This window comes from Charadrius vociferus, unplaced genomic scaffold, assembly GCF_000708025.1.
Source record: "Charadrius vociferus isolate BGI_N301 unplaced genomic scaffold, ASM70802v2 scaffold260, whole genome shotgun sequence".
In the NCBI taxonomy this organism is placed as follows: domain Eukaryota; kingdom Metazoa; phylum Chordata; class Aves; order Charadriiformes; family Charadriidae; genus Charadrius; species Charadrius vociferus.
Genome location: NW_009646410.1, coordinates 2034001 through 2054983, shown reverse-complemented (window position 1 = coordinate 2054983; position 20983 = coordinate 2034001). Strand labels below are relative to the sequence as shown.

General features: G+C 38.8%; 1 protein-coding gene across 1 annotated transcript in view; it reads left to right on the top strand.

Moving 5' to 3' along the window:
* The window catches only part of CA10 (carbonic anhydrase X), a 209638-nt gene that overhangs the window by 63930 nt on the left and 124725 nt on the right, over nt 1–20983 (top strand). The gene's annotated exons all lie outside the window — the stretch shown is intronic.

The following is a 20983-nucleotide window of genomic DNA, read 5'->3' as shown; positions in this document are numbered from 1 at the left end:
AAGGCATGTGCAAGTCACACTTGACTGGATTCTACTTGAATAGTTTTTACCCTTTACATTGCCTTTTGAAAATTATTCCTGTTGTCTGGAGTATGTGAAATCCAAGGAAATAAAAGGTGTCATAGCTATTCAGTTCCTCAGTTCACAAGGTGAAACCAGCTGAGGCTGAATTCAAGGTGGTATCATTTTGTTGGAAGCACTATCACCGAATTTGGCATCAAGTCTCTTGAGGACAAATGAGGATTATAAAGGGAAGCACAATAAATAAAAGCATGAGACAGCAACCAGAATTTCTGAGAAGAACAGAGAAACTGGGTCTGTTAAGTACTATGTAAGGAGGAACAATATTTATGCTACATGTTCACCAACTAATGCTATCTGAGGATTTAGCAATTCATCCAAAAAATATTAGATGGTTAAGGCTAAGTTGGATATATTTTTAAAAGAGAAAATAGTGCAGAACCAAACTCTCACTTTTTAATAAAGTCAGCACAACTCTATTAATTTAAACAAAGCCTCACCAGTTTGGAACCTTTTCCATATAGTTAATATTTCTCCTTTACCATGTTTTTGATAGCGGTTTTAACAGCAGAAAACGGAACGCTAAGTTGACAGCAAGTATTTCCCGATCCAGTATCATTATCAGACCCCGTATAAGGGTGGCAGACTTTCAGGGTTTCAGCAAAGTGCAAGTGCCTCACGGGTGGTAAAAGGTAATCTCTTAAAGGAGTGTAAGATGAGCTACATCCACATTGAAAAAAATAGCTTGAATCTGCTGATAAAGTTTAAAAATACTTTATCCTTTTACCTTCCATTTGAAATAAAGATCAGCTGAAGGAGAAAGTACAGTGTCTACAGATAATCTGGTTTAGACTAACAAAGAGGCACACGGGCTTTCGGCCATTTTAAACGCTAAAGTGAACAATGAAAGGAGAACCACTTTCTAATTTCTAAGTTTCAGGCACTTCTGATAACATTCAAAATAAGATTGATCAGAAAAATCAGCAGACAATACATGATGTGAAAAGTGCTAATGCAAACAGTATTCCAAAACAGAAACAGAAGACTTGGTATGAATGGGCTGCACCAGGATGCTTTTCAGCAGTGGCTATGTTGGTCAATGATATTAAAAGCTAGCAGCAAATACAGCACTATGGACTAGACTAACGATCTAGACGTACTCAGTTTAAAAACTAAAGAATAATAGCTCATGCAACTCACTGTAGCAGAAGAGAATATGGTGCTTGCAGTGATGGACATGTAGAAGACCTTCTGTACTCTTAATAGTAACATTGTCAAAAAAACCCCCAGTGTGTCAGTAGTTTTAACAGTTATCAAAAAAAAGAGGAATAGATCCTCCTGCGAACCTTTTCTACTTGGTAGTTTTATGTCCTCCACAGGGGGAGGGACATAGACTCCAGGCTAAATGTCACTGTTGGCCATAGCTCCAAAGTCAGCTGTAAATTTACAGATCTCAAGGCTAGAAGATGCCACTAGATAATAGGTATGGATTTTCCGTACATCATGACTGTGTGTCATCCACCTACCACCTGTACTGAACCTAATAATTTGTCTGAATAAAGCAGTATTCCATAAACTTTACTGCTGAGCAAACAGCACGCTGTTGGCAACATCATACTTTGCTCTCCCTTTCAGCTCATCAAAAGATGACTCAATTACCATTTAAAAGTTTATACTGCCTATGAAGTCAAGGACTGTAGAATTAGTAGTCAGCTTGAATGTGTTTTGAAAAGAGTAAATGTATCTTAATGTGAAGAACTGACAGGTTTGCATGTAAGTGTTAAAGGACAAGTGCAAGGCAGCGTTCATGTTCATTTCAACTAGCATTATGTAAACAGTGAATAATGGGAAAATGAAAATGACAGATTCCGTCAACATTTAGGAGGGGATGATCATTCTGGCAATGCAGAAAACATTTGAATAAGCTGGCCTAGCTTACGCAGTTGCCCAACTTCAGAGACACCCAGATTCTGAGTTTCAAAATAGAGGAATTTGAAATCACAATTTATTTTCCTTCTGGAAAAATCAAGGCAAATGGTAGAACTGGTAACTACAAATATGCTTGTGAAGGCTGGCATATTTTGCGTTCTTAAGAGCTGTGGCAGGTATTTGGCTCTAAGGTGCTTTTATCTTACGCAAAATTTCAGGGAAGCTTCCTTAATTTTATGTCTCGTTTAATGTTGAGCCCAAGTCCATAATGTTGGCATCATCTTGTTTAAGGAGTGAAAAGAAGCTTACTTAATTTTATATCTATTTATTGTGCCCAGTCCCACCTGCTCCTATACAGTCAGTGACCAGAATAGGCATTCCCAAATTCAGGATCTGTGGAATTTGTTTTTTAATGCAAAATTTAATGGAATTTCTTTACAATTTAGAAATGCTAATGTACAAGGGATAAGAAGAACTAGGAAAAAAAAGAATTTTAAACCACTTTTGACAAACTTGGTGATTTCAGTTAATTAAACTTCATTTATGACAAAATACGGGGATGTGTGTGCGGATTGAGAAGCTAAATGTATTTATGAGTTTCCACAATTCCATCTTAAGAAATATTTTTTTTCCTTGTGAGAGTATTATTAAATGTTTACCATGGAGCATCCTGTCAGATACTGCTTAAGTTTAAAGGAAAACATTCAAAGATCTTTTTAAGAGAGTTTAGATAGCACGGCTGACTAAGGAAAGAGGCGAATATATAAGTATGAGAGCAGACAGGAGTAGACAAGCTACCTGCATCCATCTGTTATCAAGGTAATACACCAAAACTGGCCTAATAGATGGTTTGTTACAATCAAATTTCCATGAAACTTAGACTGCAAATAAGTAAAATATAGAATATTCAGCTTAAAAATAAAGGCTATCTTGTGTATCAGAAATTAAGGGTGTGGGTTTTTTTTAATACAGGCTAGCGTTTAGGAATCATCCTAAATCTTACATGTTATTTAAAAGCACTTTGTCACAGGGATCTAGCGGGTGTTCATGTCAGATCTCTGAAATGGAAATTGTCTTCTCACCTCATTGGGTGATTTTCACATTGATTGGGCATCCATTTGCTTTGCAATACCCAAATGAGTTTTCAGGAATCTTAACGTCCAGCTGGTTTTACATGAGTGTGAAGGAATTTTCCAGCAGAACATTTGTGGAAAAGGACCTTCTCCTCACTTAGAGAGGAACCAACCATGATTTTAGCAGGAAGTGCAACTCTACGTTAGAAGTAGATTAGTAGTGCATGTGTTAAAAGAACCACCCCTAAGATACACACAATTAATAGTTCCCAGTAGGAAGCTTGAGTGCATCAATATGTATTGGGTTTTTAATACTGTTAACACCTGTTTTAAATGTGAGCTTAATGCATCTTCAGCCTATGGAGAGTAGCACTTGCCTTGGAAGTAATAGGTTTGTTTTGACTGCAGAAAATATAACTCATTAAGCAGATGAACCTTAGAGTGTTTTCAGACTTTTAAGGAGTTATAAAAAGTGTTACCTCAGGGAAAAGAGATCTTAAAGAAACCTTACTAGGCTGCAAAAAACCGGGCTTCCTAGTTTTTCAAGGAAATTTCTGGAACTGAAAACTTCATAATCAATGACATCTTTGGAGGTACCCAGGCAGGTCCATGATGACTGCCGTGGACTTGTACATTAGGCAGTCCATCTGAACTGTTTTATCCAGACAACATTTCATAAGAACTTTTGATTTAAAATGCATCACAAAATCCTTCCACCAATGGTGGCAGCAAGAAGCTTCAGATGGTATCAGAGAAGAAATTTCCCAGAGGTTACAGTTTATGGAATTTTCCGTTCTGCAAATTGCAGTGTATTTTTTGAAGGAAGAGAAACTGAAATGGGCAAACTCAATAGTGTGAGCAAAAATAGCGATTCTTCCTCAGCCACCTGCAAATATCCCCTGTTTAAAAGGTTGTCTGCTTTGATTTTGTATGCTACACAGCAAGAATAGAACACATATGAAACATGCCAAAAAGTAGAAGTTAAAGGGGGAATTTCAGGGACTGTAAAAGACAGTAAGCATAAATTTGGAATTAGATGTAGATAATTTATTATCTTCTGGCAAGTGATGTGTATTCAGAATGTATCTGTAATTCAGGGAAGCACTTAACTGGAAGCACTAATTGCGTTTTAATAGAAGTGGTTTCAGCCAGAAAAGAAGGGGGTAACTTGGTTACTATGGCTTTTCTGAGGAAATAAAATGTGGAAGAATATTATGCTGAAGAAATAATGAAATTTTTTTGAAACACAAATGAAGAAACAAGAGGGAACTTTAGATAATTTAAAACCAGATGTTTTTCCACCAAAAAAACCCTGCAAGACATCCATTTTGAATCACTAAGAGTAAGACTGTTTTCTGCAAAGCCAGATAATTTACTCGTTAGCTACTTCTTTGTTATTAGGAAATATTCAGTACTCAAGTTGTTTCCTTTTGAAGCTGTTAAGATTTTCAACCTTAGGATGTGTTGCCACTGAAATCATCACACTGAGGTTTTGAAAGAGTGATTATTACTAAGTCACAGCAGTTGCAAATCAGTGGAGTAGTAAGAACACCAGGCGTTGTTATGGTTCTGAATTATCTCACACACAAATATAGCAAAAAGTACTACTTCACATCCTAAGAGTGAGGAGCAAATCACTGGGCCAAGTCCCAAGAAATGATGTATAGAGACCATTTTCTTACTAAATTGGCCACAGTTAATGCTACAGAAAATAAATTAATACTCCTCTTGTACATTAGGTAGTAGGCTGGTTGTAAGTGGTCCAGGAATTGTCATTATATTACTCTGCTGGTTTCCTTTGGCAGCATAACCGATATATCCATTACCCTGGCTGACAACAGCTAATAGTGCAGAACAAAGAAAAAGCATCACTATTGATGTAGGTGAAGCTGCCAATGACAATTGCCTAACTGTGGGTCTCAGACTTTGCCCGGTTTCTCTTTCACCACAATTAAATAGTCAAGGTAATTCCAGGTACAGTTCAGACTTTAGGAAGATAGTGTTGCTAATACTAGCCATGAATATTTTTTGTTGTTTTGCTGATGTCTTGTGATTCGTGCTCACGTTTGTACTTAGAAAATATTTCTGACATAAGCACTTTCTATTTTCCTTGTAATATATTCAGACTTTTTTGTTAAAGAAAGGCACGTAGACTAGAGTAAGTTTAGTCACTGCACATAGTTTATAGTTGCTAAACTACTGTTGCTCTTATTTTAAAATGAATGCAAACCAAGAGGGATTTTTATTTCAGTGTGTACCACTACAGTCCAGCAAAATTTCCACAGCTGTTTGAAAAGCAGGGTAGAAACTGAATTGTTTTGATTCTTGAAGTACCTTTCTTACAGTTCAGACAGAAAAGTCATTGTATGTATTGTTGTGAGAGATCAAGATAGAAAGCTTTTCTTAAAAAAAAAAAAAAAAAAATCCCATTTAACCTGTCAGGTCTCAAAAAAATCAGTCAGTTTCCTGTCTGCCTCAGACAGTGCAGAAACTTAGTTAAGTAAACCAGAAAGAAATACAGTTTTAATTGTAAGCCTGGTGTTTTCTTTATTTGGTCAGATCATACTGGAAAAACTTGTTGAGAGTGAACTTCATCTGTAGCAAATGGGTATTTGTACATGGCAATTTTAATAGGATTTATGATTACTGACTTAGCTTTGGTACCTTTGTGTTTGGGGAATTTTAAACAGAAGCAAGAACACTAAAGATGGCTAATATGTACTTACTAAGCCTTCTACATATTACTTCTAGTAGAAGTGCATAAGTAATACAAAAGCACATTGCCATATACTTAGAATACATAAGGCTGTTATAGGAAATCATGATGAATAACAGAGTTTGTATTCGCTTTTTCAGAGACTGCAAATTGAAATTACGTCAACCAACCCTAAATGTATTCAGATCAGCTAATATAATTTGTGTTTAAAAAGGAGTAATTTATTTTTTGCTAGTGTTAAAGCCACACCGGTAAACTGATGAAAGATACTAGCCGATATAAGGAACCAGTTTGTTATGGTTCTAAATGACCTTTTGACAAGTGCAGTTTCTCTGTTGGTCAGAGAGAATGTTTACTTCACTATGTTCATTCAGTTAACTCAAATTAGAACTGAAAAAAAGCAAGTAGGAACTTAGGTCAGAAGAATTTTTTATTCAAAAAAAATAGGTAGGAAAGGTTAAGAGCTGGTAGTTCCAAAGCCTAAGGAATTACAATTAACTAGCTCAGTCCTGTTTCCAGGATTACTCTGTTCATATTTTGATTTCCAAGAATAATAGCAAGCCTGTGACATAGACGTCAACTTAAACTTATATTTTCAGTGATTATGAGGCTACAGATTTTGCCTGTAGGTTTTTTGGATTACCTAGTGTATTTGATAATCATATTTATAATACATTTTTGAGTGATTTAGGAGCTTGGATGCATAAGAAGGTACTTTTGTCATTAGTCATCTTTGCAGCCTTTTCCATGTGCATGGCCATAAATTTTCTGCGCCATTTGGATGTAACCATTTAACACTTTTCTTCCTAAACCTCTTTTTCTCACAAAGTTGTGATTTTGTTCTTCTACTGCTAGAAAAACCATCAAATACTGTATCCACAGGCTGAAATTATTCAGAAAACAAGATGTATTTGGTTCTGAGTGAAAATCACAAGTAATAAAGCCTCCAAGGCACTATCTTCCAGTGAACCTTTACTGCCAAAAAGGCAGCATACATTATCTTTTTCGTTCAACACGGCCAAGTGCCAGGTCCTGCATATGGGTCACAACAACCCCATGCAGTGCTACAGGCTTGGGGCGGAGTGGCTCAAAAGCTGCCCGGCAGAAAAGGACCTGGGGGTGTTGGTGGACGGCCAGCTGAATATGAGCCGGCAGTGTGCCCAGGTGGCCAAGAAGGCCAACGGCATCTTAGCCTGTATCAGGAACAGTGTGGTGAGCAGGACTGGGGCAGTGATTATCCCCCTACACTTGGCACTGGTGAGGCCCCACCTCGAGTACTGTGTTCAGTTTTGGGCCCCTCACTGCAGGAAGGACATTGAGGTGTTGGAGCGTGTCCAGAGAAGAGCAACGGAGCTGGTGAGGGGTCTGGAGGACAAGTCTTATGAGGAACGACTGAGGGAACTGGGGGTGTTCAGCCTGGAGAAGAGGAGGCTGAGGGGAGACCTTATCACTCTCTACAACTACCTGGAAGGAGGGTGTAGAGAGGTGGGGGCTGACCTCTTCTCCCTGGTGACAAGTGATAGGACGAGAAGAAATGGGTTCAAGTTATGTCAGATGAGGTTTAGATTAGATAACAGGAAAAAAATTTTCACTGAGAGGGTTATTAAACATTAGAATAGGCTGCCCTGGGAGATGGTGGATTCACCATCCCTGGAGGTGTTTAAAAAAAGGGTAGATGTGGTACTTAGGGACGTGGTTTAGAGGTGGTTTTGTCAGGGTAGGTTAATGGTTGGACTGGATGATCTTAAAGGTCGCTTCCAACCTCAGTAATTCTATGATTCTTTTACACATCTCCCTTGAAAGCAACTGATGCTCATTCCTTCTGAGCTGTTACAGTCTCTGGCAGAGAGAAATAGGCTGTCGGGAGTGTTCCAGAGCTACAGGCCTTCTGTTTTCCCCACGACACACTGGGAAGTAGATTATGGTCTTTGTGCCTGTGAGAGATTTTACAATTCCTGTGCACTGCACCTCTGACTAGGCTCTCCGCTGCTTTGCTAAAACATATTGGGCGCTGCTGTGATGTTCTTCAAGGTGGAGCAGTTCCCTTGCAGATTGGATGATGCTCCAGCACTGCTGTATTTCTTACATAAATAGTGTGCTTGCTACTATCATTTTTCACAAGCTGAAAAAAGTCATTACAAGCCAGAGTGTCACATGGTTATTGCCTTACTAACTTACGCCACCTGCCAGCACTGGTCAGGGGAGCAGCATTTCTTGTAGTGCTCTGTGATTGACATGAGTATGAGACATGCATACACACCCACAGCTTAAGAAAACAGTTAGCTAAGGAAGGGTTCCAGAATATTACTGCTGTGCTAAACAGCTTTTCAGTCATAGTTTGTGGAGTTGCTATTTGGAAATAATAGAGGACTCTCCTTGCAGTGGCTGTTTGATCTAACCTTGAGCACATACCTGTCATACACAACTCAGTTACTCCTGTTGGCTTTCCACATCAAGGCAGTGCATTTCTATTTTCATGCACTGATGACAGCATAGCAGCACATTCCCAAACCCAATCTTACATCAAGGGGGAGCATCCACTCCTTGCCCGTTTACCTGCATCAATTCTTGCTGATGCATTCAGAGCAAATTTGATCCTATGATTGCGTTGCTAGATTGAGTTGTGCGTTTGCCTGCAGTCGGAAGCTCCAGAGCAATTTGGGAAAGTCAGTCTGTGAATGTATGTGTTAGCTGGCACAATAAGACTAGAAACAGCAATAGCAGTGTATCAGGGTCACATAAGAGCACAATAGTGTCGCCCTACAACACTGAGGGGAGATAGTTCCTTTAGCCCTCATCTTCAGAGTAGCCGTACTGTTCTGGCACTTTGGCTTACAGTAACAGTCTCCTTGAGCTGTTTTCAAGTAATCCTCTCTGAACAGCCTGTCCTGTGGGTCTGTTCTCTGACCTGATGCTCAGTCCTGTAGCTACTGGCCTCCTGCCAAGCGCTGGGAGACTGCTGCGATCATAGCCCTGCTTTATTGCACAGCCTCCATGCTTGTCCCTCTCTGGCTCCTTGTTTATGTAATCCCTGGCCTCTTCTCCCCCATCCATCGAAGAGCCATTTACAAGGAGATTGAAGACACTGAACTCAGGGGAAGGTCTAATCAGGTCCTGCCCATTTCAGATCCTTGGCACAATGTGCAAACCCTTTAAGAAGGGTCTGCCCTCTGGTGGCTAATTTTAGATAGAATAATTATGAAAATGCCTTGGCATGGTTTCACTTGCCACTTCTGATTCAATAATATATTGTAGCACTTGAGAAGGCCTTTTCTTAAAGAAATTCAAGCATTAAAAAAAAAAATCATGCAGGTCCTGGTCTTAGATACTTTGATTTCTTGTCACCAAATATCTAGTACCTGTAATGTAACCAAATAAGGGATATATTTACTTATTTTTTTGCAGAGAGTTGATTTAAAATTTACACAGCAAAAGGCTATAAGAGTACATCAAAATCTGTATTCTGTGCTAAGTTCAACATAAATTTCACCCCTACAAGCTGAATCTGTAACTGCTAAAACTTGCAGGCTCTCTTTATGCAGACAGCAGTGGATCGGCGTGCACTCGGCCTCACCTCCACACTGCCCCCGCACTCCGTACTGCCCCTTCTCTGCACTGCTTTGTAGATTCTTGTCCATATCTGTTCCCATCACATCCAGCACTCTCTCCTCCCTTTTTCCACTCCCAGGCAATGCCTCAAGTATTTATTTGCTTGCTTACCCCCGCCTTCTCTTTTTTTGGGGGGGGAGGTTAGGGTTTTTTTTTAGTTTGCAGACAAAACCAGCTTGAGAACCTTCCCAGTTAGCCTGATGGGAGTGCTGCAGAACATTTCTCTGTGTTTGACTGCAAATACAGAAACTTCAAAGTAAATGGGAAAACACTCACTGGTATCATTAAATACACATTTAGGTGAGTATTTAAGAACCTTCACAGCCTTGTGAAAACCAATATATTTGCAAAATGTTTTCTCACTGACAGCAGAACTCAGCAGTTTCATTAGCTGTATCTCTGTCCAAAAGCAGCCTCAGCAAGATCAGCAAGGTTGTTTGGAAGCTCAGACTCACAACAGGATTCAAAACTGAATGCATTAATGGACCAAAAGGTTTGAAATACAACCCTGCCATTAAAAAAATTGCAGTATATTTGAGCGACACGTATAGCAATTAATCCAATGGTAGAGGAGTTCCTAATAATGGCAAGTCCATACAGGATATTAAACCAGAAAACTTGTTTGAATAATAGTTATGAAAAAACTTGAGTAAGCTTGTAGTGTTAGCGTTGCGTTTGCTACAAAAGCCAACAGGACCATGGACAAACCCTCTTGAATAGCCGAAGCAGAAGCAGGTTTAGAGTTTGAAAGGGGAGCATGTGTACAACAGATGTCTCTGTTGGTATTTGTTACATTTATTCCATTTGGTGAAGATGAATAAATTAATTTTTTTCTCTAGTTTGTATGGGATTTACAGACAGTCTTGTACCAGTGCCGTTTCTTTCCTCTTTAAGAAGTTATTCAGTATTTATGTTTGTACAGGATTTTTCTGGACTAGACGCCACACTGATAGAATTTTCAGATTATGTAAGTGGCCCAGTTTTTAAAGAAAAAGTGAATCCTTTCCCACCTTCCCTTATTTCCACCTGATTTCAGAGAATTCAGAGAATGCATTTCAGCATTTCTGAAAATTAGACAAATAGTGACCAGCCTTACACTCATTGTAGTAGTTACCACCTGACTGATGATGCAGGGATTTTTTGGGTGTGTATTTGCCCCATGGTGTGCACACAATACAGAAATCAGATAATGTGGCATCAGCCAAAAGAATACCCTTGCACTCAGCAATCCCCTTACATCTCAGACAGCAATTCCTGTGTAATGAGTTCTCTACAACATGTGACAAACAGCCTTGTACAAAACACTGTTATTCAGAAGAAAGAGAGAAGATAGCAAATGAGGTTCATCTGGAAGATCCTTAGTTGTTGGGATTCCTGCACAACCAGGTTCATCCTCAGTCAGAGAGGCCACTATGCCTTTTCTGCTTCTGCCTATTGCACACACAGGGAAGCAGAAACATCCCAGGAGTATTTCAAATGAATCCCTCAGTACAAGACAGCTAGATTCGCCCTAAACATGCAGGTTTTCCTAGATAAAAATTAAGCTGGCTTCTGTGCACAGCAGCAGCCTGTCTGCAGAGGCTGCGTGCCACATGCTATATGTACAACATATTATCAAGCTAGCAGTGATTAGTTACTTCCCTAACAGAAATATCAGGTCTTCAGAGTGTAACTGCAGCTAGGAAAAGCAGTAGATCACTCAGAGGAAGATCAAACACTGGACAGCAATTAGCTGAATAGTTTGATGTAACAGCTGAGGAGAGGCCGAGGTTTCTTTCCATTCCGAAATGCTTTTTAGTAATTCCTCTGTTTAGAGTTGTGGCTTGGCAACACTGTATTTGACTTCCAAGAGATCAGTATTACCCAGACACCTTTTTTTCAGTCTGAGTCAGTGCATCTAGTCAGCTGTCCTAACAACTTCTGGCCTTTCCAAGAACAATCAAAGTTACAGAGTTTTGGTTATCTCACTGTGGAAACAGCATCCCCAGGCAGGGCCAGAGCCCTGTGGAATGGGGTCAGAGAAATCCGATTACTCTAGAAAATACCAGAGCACAAAACATCACTGTTTCTGTCTTGAACTGTCATTACAGATATGAACTGCAGCACTCAGTGGTGAACTCTGTGCTTGCTACTCACTTGTCTTTGCAAGTCAGCAGAGCCAGGACATTCTGCATTACTTGCTGTCATTAGCTCTAAGAGTCTTGTGGGAAACCAAAGTAGTACATAGAGACAAGCAATTCTCAAGAGGCTGCTGTCACACACACAAATGCTTTGGAGAATGGGACTGGTTAACCCTTACTGGATGATCCTTACACCTCAGTGCCTGTTTTCTTCAAACTGAATCCCTTAATGCCCTGCCAGTTCAGAATGTGATGCTCATTATATTCATCCTATCAAAGGAAGCGCTAACTGATGCAGACATATACTGAATTTGGCTAGAAATTGTTAAATTCCAACTTACTACCTGAGAGTTATGTCTTAGTAATGTTATGATGCGAAGCACTGGAATATCCAGAAAGAGCACTTTTGATAGAATAAACAAACTGTCTTCTGTAATTTTCTGTTCCTTCTTTCATTTATATTTTTCAGCAAAAGGATCGATAGTATCCCAAAGACATTAAAATAAAGCTGAATCTACAGAACAGAGCTCAAGTTATCTGCTGGATAAGCAGTCTTTCCCCTTTCCTTAAAACAATAAGTTCCAAATTACTTCTCTCTGAACAACTTTCTCCTGTGTTCCAATTTCATCTATGTGAAGCTTGCTTCACTTTTCTTCCGGATCGTCTTTAAAACCTCAGCTCTCACTCACTCTGCCTCAGAACAGTCATTCATTTTAATAGCAACAGCCAAAGTCCACAGTTTTACAGCACAAACAGGAAAACAAAAGATGAAGAAACATGAAGAGGAAAGGCTACTTTTAGAGATCATACAGTAACTCAAAAGCTGGCTTTCCCGCATTTCAGTGCAAAGCCCTAGTTAGAAGGCAAAATGACCATCACAGCTTTTTTGCATTTCATCTTTCCCTTTCAGTCTACATTTAAATCCAGGCCAAACTCTCCCTCTTTTCCACTCGCCCAAATTACAATGGGCATCAGGCAAACTTTGTTGTGATTGCCAACTTGTTCTTTGCCAGCATCAAGGGCAGTCTGTTGAACCCTGGCAGTGATTGATGACTGAGGGACTGACCAGACTTGATTAGAAACAGCCAGCTGAGTGGTAGGTAACTGATGCATCTAGTTACTCATACAAGCATCCCAGGCACTGGCAGACATAATAAGGGAGCCCAGTGCATGGCTGAATGGCAGACAGGCACTGATCCAGTCCATGTGTATGCTCAGTGTCTTGTGTTGAGAAGAGGGGGAGAGGGTGTTGCCTTCCTCTCCTCCCCTTTTTCGTTTTTCATTCTTACCAAGAAGGATTTCCTTTACCCTAGTCTGACATTCTAATAAGCAATCTGTGCCAACTCCACTAAACATCGCAGTTTCTTTTTAACCTTTAAACCAAACTGTCCTTTAATCTGTTTTCGTTTCCATTTCTTGACATAGTTATGCTAAACCTTTCAGCAGCCCAAACTTCACTAACATTACACAGAAAGACAGTTTTCCCCAAGACTGTATATCAATTTGATTGGAATGAGAGAGAAGTACATTAAAATTTCAGAATAGTAGTAACAATGGCCCTAGAAGATTGTTACTGAAGTTGCTTAGTTTTGGACATGGATATACCTCTTCCTACTCCTTCTATATTAATAATGCAAAAAGAAGAGATAATATGAAAAGCATCTATAAGTACCTTTTTAGCACCTATATTTTTAGGAAACATTGAAGTAGTATTTGATTGTATGGTTTTTAGTATATGTGTGGCAGAAAAAAAAAATCAAATTACATACTGTTGTATAACTGCTCTTTACCTTAAGATGAACATAATTTATAAAAGTGAATTAGTCTGGTTTAATCGGTGTAATGAAAGAAGTGGTAGTGTTTTCTACACCGGTATCCCAAATATGTAGGTGAAAATAAGCAAAAGCTTTGCAAGCTTAGAGGTCACTAATTGTGATTGCTATACACTTTTTTCCAGGTAATACTCTTAACTGAAGGAAATTTTTAATTAGGAAGAAATAAGCAGCTATAATTTAAAAGGTAAATCAAAGAGGGTATTGCAGGATGTCTCCATTAAAGGCATAGCCAAAAAATAAGACTTTTTAAAAGAAAGTATCTTTCCAAAATCTTAACTCCTCCTTTCCCCTTTCCAGTTTTCTGTTCTTACTCATTTAGCCAGTGCAGTTTAACTTTTCCTGTCATTGAGAATCCTTCATACAGAGGGAAGCTGGCATTTGAACAGACCAGTATGAAATTAGCAGTATGTAATATGATGCTGTTAAGAGTTCTTCACAATTTTCATTTTTTATATGTTTTGAGACATATTGATGAAAAAAAATTAGCTTTTTTTTTTTTACTATCTTTTGAATAATAGTAATACTGTCTTACTCTTAAGGATGCATTTCAGCTATCAACTTTTTGCTTCTTAAAAAGAAATCAGAATACTTTCAGTTCTCAAATTTGAAACTATTGTGATACGGTCTAATATTACTGCAGTCTGGAGATTTCTGTGACTAATTACATGAATGCCATTCTATACTCTGTCATTTCTTTGGCGTTCCTGATTTATCTCTCAAAGCCTTTATGACTTTACGTTTGGCTTTTATGTAGAAGCAAAGCAGGTCATGTGGTTATCCAGAGGCATTAGTATGGTAATTTTCTTCAAGTTGAGTAGGTGGAAATAATTAATGGACTGCTTTATTGATGTACATAGATAGCTGATTCTCTCTGTGGTTTCAATTCCCAGCTTCAATAAAGTAGCTTGAGATTTTATCTGAGGGACCAGTAATTACACAGGGCAAGAATAATTGCTGCACAAATACAATCTGATTGTGTTTTATGCTATTGCCAGGGTTGATGTTAAAGCTTAAATATATAAACAAGGATCTGCTGCATGAATAAGTTAACTTCTTTTATTTAAACTCATGAACTCTAGAGTAACTTAAATTCAGAAAATCTGTGCTCTTGAGAAAGTTGAACAAACTTCAAAGAGGAAGTTATAATCTTAGTGCAGTGCAACACAGAAATAACTTCACTGTCTTGACTAGACTCCATCTGCTATTATTGACACTGACCAGTAGCATATACCTTTGGAAAAATAAGCACCTATAAAAATAAACACGGTAAAAACTGTATCACATTTCCTACTTTTTATCTCTGAGACTGATGCAGATTTTAAGTGAGGATTTTGGCAATTCAAGTCACTGTGGTATTCATGCTAGAGTTCTGATCGACCCTAATGAATTTGTTCATTTTATCAATTTATACTAAAAGTCATTTTTCTGATGCTTGATTTTGAGACAGTTTCTCAGATTCATTCCCCATAAAGAAGCTCCTGTGTGGGAACCTCTCTGGGCACTTTTGTAAGCAATAAGGAAAAGAACTGTTTGAGCTTTGCTGCTACATAATCATTCACGTGTTCCTTTTACAACTTGGTCATCACCTGGCCCTGCCATCGCAGACAAGATCCTTATACACTTGATAGAGGTTTTTATGCCTTTAGCGAATTGTTCTTCAGGATCTTCTTTTGGCTTACCTTATTTTAGTTTTATATTTAACTTGTCAGAGTTTATAATCTTTTCCATTTTTCTTATTTGCACACCATTTTTTGAAGGATGCTTTCTTACTTCTAGCCACTCCCTTTATTTTCCTGTTGAAGCTTGCTAGCTTCTTGGCTCCTTTTAAACAAAAGCTCAGAATAAACACATAACACCTTAAAACTTAGCTTATATTCTGGAAATCCCAGTGTCCATTTTACCATTTAGGTGTCCTTTTTAAAAAAGCTTCCCTATTTTTATGTAGTTCTTCATTGGGTTACACAAAAATCAACTACATAAGGGTTTGCATTCATATAAAGATGCTGAATTCAGTGAGTTCTATTATACAAAGCATTGCTTCTGTAGTTACTTCCTAATCGAGAGTCCCTGCATTGCTCAGACCTAAATCAGAGGTTGTTTCCTCAGTGAAATGTTTGCACAGCTAACACTGTTTTAGTGTCCTACTTATTCCAAGTGCGCAGTGCAGAAAGCACAATCATCAGATTGGTGAGAGACACAAGGTGGACAGGAGGCTGGTGGCAGAACAGTGTCCACTTGTATCTAGTTCTGAGGGTGGCAGCTTTTTAAAACGTGCTTTTCTCCCTGATACCGTATTCTCTATTTGATTTGCTGCCGTTCTATCTCATTTACTTATATGAGACAACAGAAGGAACATAGGAAGTCTACTGCGTTTCTCCCTGAACTTGAAAGCCATACTGAGAAATATGGGGATATTTCCTGGCTATTACAAAACTTTGCAATGATAGAAATCATTTGCCCACCATGCACGAAACGTGCCCGCCCTTTGCTTTTGTTCCCAGAGCAGTAATAAATCATGTGTGTTGCCAATATTAAACATTTTTAACAAAAGTTAGGTTAACAAAAATAAGCTGTAAGCTAAGGATAAGAGAACCCAGGAAGGTAACGCAAATGTATGAACAGAAGGGTGGAGTGGGGAGAGGGGGAAACTTAGGTTTCTTTGAAAACTTTGAACAACTGACAATGACTCCTGCCAGTAATTCATCATAGCACAGAGCAGAGACCAGAGCTTTAAATCAGGAGAAAAGCAGGGAGAGACAGGATTTTATCTTAAATAAGTTCTCATGTGTTCTATGGCTTAGAAACAAAGATTATGGTTTTGGTGTAGAAACCTTGCAGGGCGGCTGTCTGCAATTTCAGGGACGTTTCAGAGTAAATGCAAGTACCTTTAAGGTCTCCCTAGATTGTGAAGTTGAGAGCTGATGGGGTAATACTTCACCAGGTACGGCATAGCATCCTAGTCTTTCACAATCATTTCAGAAAGGAGAGCCCAGCCAGGACTTGCATGTAGCAGACAGACACAGCCTAGGGCAGCTTTGCTACCAGATGAACCCCCAGGAGCACTCTGTCCCCAGAGCCAGGTGTGCTGGGAAGCGCAGTCATCTCACCCCACCCCAAGTGACACGTCTGTTCTCTTCTGAGCTAGACCAAACTATTTCTGTCAGTACATTACAAAGTCTCTCTGGAAGGTGCCGCAGAGAAATTCTAGCTACAAACTCCTTACAGCTTTGCTAAGAGCAAGATGCAGAAACAGAGCATGGGATAGAACTCTGAGAAACTTCTTTATAAATAAGCCCTCAACAGCCAGATGAGTGATTAAGAGACAGTGCTTAACTTTCCACAACCTTTTCATGACCTAGACCTTTGAGTCCAGCATCATTTTCTTCTAAGATCAAGTAATATTTAAGATGCTGTACACAGCACGCACCCCTGATCCCATGCTAGGAAAACCACTGCCTCCTCTGGATGCAGACTGTTACACGCCCATCAAGACACACTACGCAGTACCATTATGCTTATCTGCAAGTTTGCTGTGCCTACAGAAGGGCATCCTTATGGGACACTCTTCACTCATTCCTTTCTCTGGAGAGAGGAGGCTTGTATTTATTTAGGGAAATCCTTGGTACTCATCACTAGGAGAATAGCATTCAATCCTTGCTTTATTATTCTAGCTGCTATTATTTCACTATTTTTATGCATAGGTTTGGTAAAAGCCATCCAAATCCCTCATTCTATTGTGTCATGCTGATACTAGAGCATCTTCATATATATCAATATAAATTCTTCCCAGTAAATGGCAATAAGATACAGACTGAATAAGGGTGTCAGAGATTTTTGCATAGATATAAAAATATAAGCAACCCCCCTCACCTTCTCCCCATATAACACACACAAAAAAGTCTATTGTCCATAGTGTGCCAACATACAGAGGAAAAACTTTGAATTTATCCCATTTTCTTTCTTTTATGAGAAGGTTGAAGGCATGACATCAATCAGACAAAAACTTATCACCTTATATCTACATAACACGTTAGCAGCAAATCAGCTCTCAAGCAGTATAAATTTAGGGGGATTTATAGAGAAAGGCAGAGCTGACGTGATCAGTATATGGAGACTTCTGGTAGAATAACCAGTAGCTAGAGAACCTTGTTAAATGAGATTGTAGGCTAGTATGTGGGCTGCGTGTAAACTAGCTTGTAAGAATAGCTCCTGTGCGGCACAGGAGGCAGGCTGCTGCCTAATGTACTTCGGAGGTCCACACACAAAGATGCAGCATATACCCACTCATACATGACTAGATTTTCATGGAAATGCAACATAATTGTGGGAAAGGAGATGGTTTCATTAGTGACTTTACCCCTAGTAGAACCTTGTCTGTTAGCTAAGCTGCAATAGTAAAATAATGAATATTTTGATGTTTTCCCACATTCATGCACTAATTTCTTTAGACTAAGCAGTTAATTCAGCACTTGTGTTTAATTTAAGCCTTGGTTTCCTTCATGAAGCCTCCTTGGATTTTTCCATTATGGTTCCAAATACTTTTCTATTACTTTGAGCATCTAAGCAGCAGCACTAATTACTTCAATTAAATGTAATCAGACATTAATATTGCATAATATCCCTGTCCACTAGTTAACTTAGGTGTGCAGTCTCAGGTCAGTCATCCTCAATTAACCTTCAGTTGAGGTATAAGCAAAGTCATTCTGATTGCTGGGGTGTTTACCATGGCTACGCTCTCTTTCTGTCTAACCATACATAGCAGAGATAGCAACAGGCGCCTGTTGGAGAGATTATTAAGCATGAGCTTCCTAGGCATTTAGAAAGAAATCAAAGACTGCAACACAGACTTACATGTCTGGGTGACAAGTCTAACCTTTGCAGTGCAGCATCACAAAATTGGAGCTCCGCCTTCTCGACTATCTGGTGGAGGGCTGGTGTGACAGGCAGTGCACAGAATGCAAGGTTTCCCTGTCAAAAACAAAAATAACATCATAAAACATCCCCTCGTAGCAGATATTTTCTAGTGGAGCTTTTCTGGGACAATCCCTGTTACATCATAAATTCTGTAATTAATATGTACTAGAACATAATGAACTGCCCTGTTTGGCTTGCCATCTTATTGCTCTTACCATGTCTACTTTGTTTATTTAGTTTTTAAAAGCTTGCTAAGGAATTGTTTTTACCAGTACCAAGTGTATTTCTACACGGAAGATTTTTTTAGTAATATTAGAAACCATTCAAGCAACAGATTTCCCTTTTAGTATTTTCCCTCTTGAACCTATAGCTCTACAGTTTCATCATTAATTCATTTTTTTTTAAATAGCAACACAGAGGGACTTATCACAGGAAACCAGGCTATCTCAATTAACCTAAACTTATTTCAGACCACAGCATAAAGAGGGATTTTTTTTTTTTCCTCTCTGACAAAACCTGAATTGAAATCCTATGGTATTTCTCCAAAGAAAAAGTACAATTAATTATGTGCGTGCTGTTTTATTTTTAATTGCGCTACATTTATTTTACTCAATTTCAAAGCATTAGCACTATCATTTCACATATACTCTGGGAACTTCTGTAGTCTTGTAAGTCTCCAGTGGAAGTGGGAATTGACTGGTAGAGTAAATAGAGGAGCCAAATATTTTTTTAAGACCGTGCTGCCTGTTCATTTTTCTGATCGCACAAAGCTTCACCTATTTTGAAGGCCTTCCATGTGACCTTCTAGGGGCTAGTTGCACACAGGGTTTATTATTCAAATAAGAGTTTACTGACATAATTTGATGTGAGTATCTGAAGTTCCAGCCATTTTGGGTGCTATTCCCTGATCTTTGCTTTCCCAGAGCCATAGAACGTTACACTATCATCCCTCCTTACAGATTTTGTGCAGTATATACTAAGAGTAAGTACCCATTTGGGGCTTTGCACTTGAGATGATTTGATTTTCCACATCAGGTGTTAAGAAAAGGTATTTCACTACTGAATTTAAAGTATTAGTAGTGCCTGTTCATTTCAAAACTGTTCAACTAGGGAATATAAGGAAAAACTTAAGCTTTGCTAGGCATAACATGTTAATTATAGCTGTACCACTTGGATCCCGTCAGGGGTGTTCGAGTTCACCTGCATGCATAGCACCTGTAGCTGCACAGACAGACTAGCACAAAGAAGCAGCAGCTTCACCTGAAAATTAGTTTTCAGATGTTTTATAGTAGAAGTAATATCTGTGGACGACAGCTTATGAACTACTGGAATAGGCAGATACTCAACAACTACAGAACACTATCACTTCTGTGTAGGTATTTGTGCTGAAGTTTTGCTGTGCAGGCAACAGCCTAGAAAGAGCTCTAAAGTTTATCTACTTTTGTTGAAAAGTTGCATGAAACTATATATTAACCCAAAGTTTTACACCTAAGTACACTCAAACTTTGAGGGCAAAAAGAGTTGTTCTATAAAACATGATAGGAGACCACTCACCAAGATCAGCCATTTTCCTGAGGCTACACTGCTCAGAAGATATTTCCCACCTGTCCCCCCTCCAAGGAACGTCTTCGCAATGGGTTAAGTCTACAACAAATGTGAGGTTCAAATCCAAGCAACACTCTATATGGTTCCCACTGGAGTAGCAAAAAACTGCAAGCAGAAGCAAGCATTCACACTGCAAAATCCTGCATGCAATTAGCAACAGCAACCAGAAAGCTTTTTATAAGCAGCTGATGGCTTGTTTTCAGCTCCACCCTCTGGGCAAAACACCTGTGCTCCTGCCCCAAGGACTCACGCTCCTTCCCCCAATCTGGGTTTGTAGGCTTCATCACACACAGTTTGTAGATTAGAAGAATGCTTTGAGGCTTAAAGGTTGAAAAGAAAAAATAAAGCCAAAAAAGGCATCAGTATTTGCACCGGTGAAATTTCCACCTGCTACACAAAACTACAGAGTAATTCTGATAAAGTCAAAGTTGCCTTACATGCTATAGACAGGGACAAAGTGTGCAGACACAAATTTAAATGTGTCCTTTGTGTGTCTTGGTAGTTGCTCTTTACTCATTTAGTCAGAATTTTTTTCAGCATCCAAAGAGAAGTTCAGGTTGATCTTGTCTATAAATTGCAGATTAGATGCAAGAGGAAATTTCAGCCTGCAGTTACCTGATGAGCAGCAGTATGTAATTACATCACATTTTTCTTCTTTTTCCAATTAGGAGCACATAATCTTTGAAAGTAACTCAGCTTGACAAAAATCAGGCATTCTCCATGTTCCAAGCCATGGCACGTACAGGGAAGGAACTATCCTTCTTTACCATCAGAGTATGGCTTTTCCAACAAGATTTTTTTTAGATCAAACCTCTGAGTATGGAAAGTTTTGGGTGAATGGAACAGAAATTAGTAGAACCTGTCTAGAGATCAAGCCTGTTCTCTGAGATCATAATGTGTTAGCTTCTTTTATAATAAAGCTGGGTTTTTTAAAGAATTTGACTAAATATGAACACTTTAAAAAAACTGAGTAGAATGGAAGAGTTTCTGTCCAAGGACACATTGTAGGTATGCAAAATTAGCATAAGGACTAATGAGTCATATTCCTATTGCTCAATAAATATTCTATAATACTAACAGCAAAGGAGCTATTTACAAGTAAACCGGCAATTATATCTATGTACCTTCAAAAGAAGAAAAAAAACTACCCTTCTTTCCTGA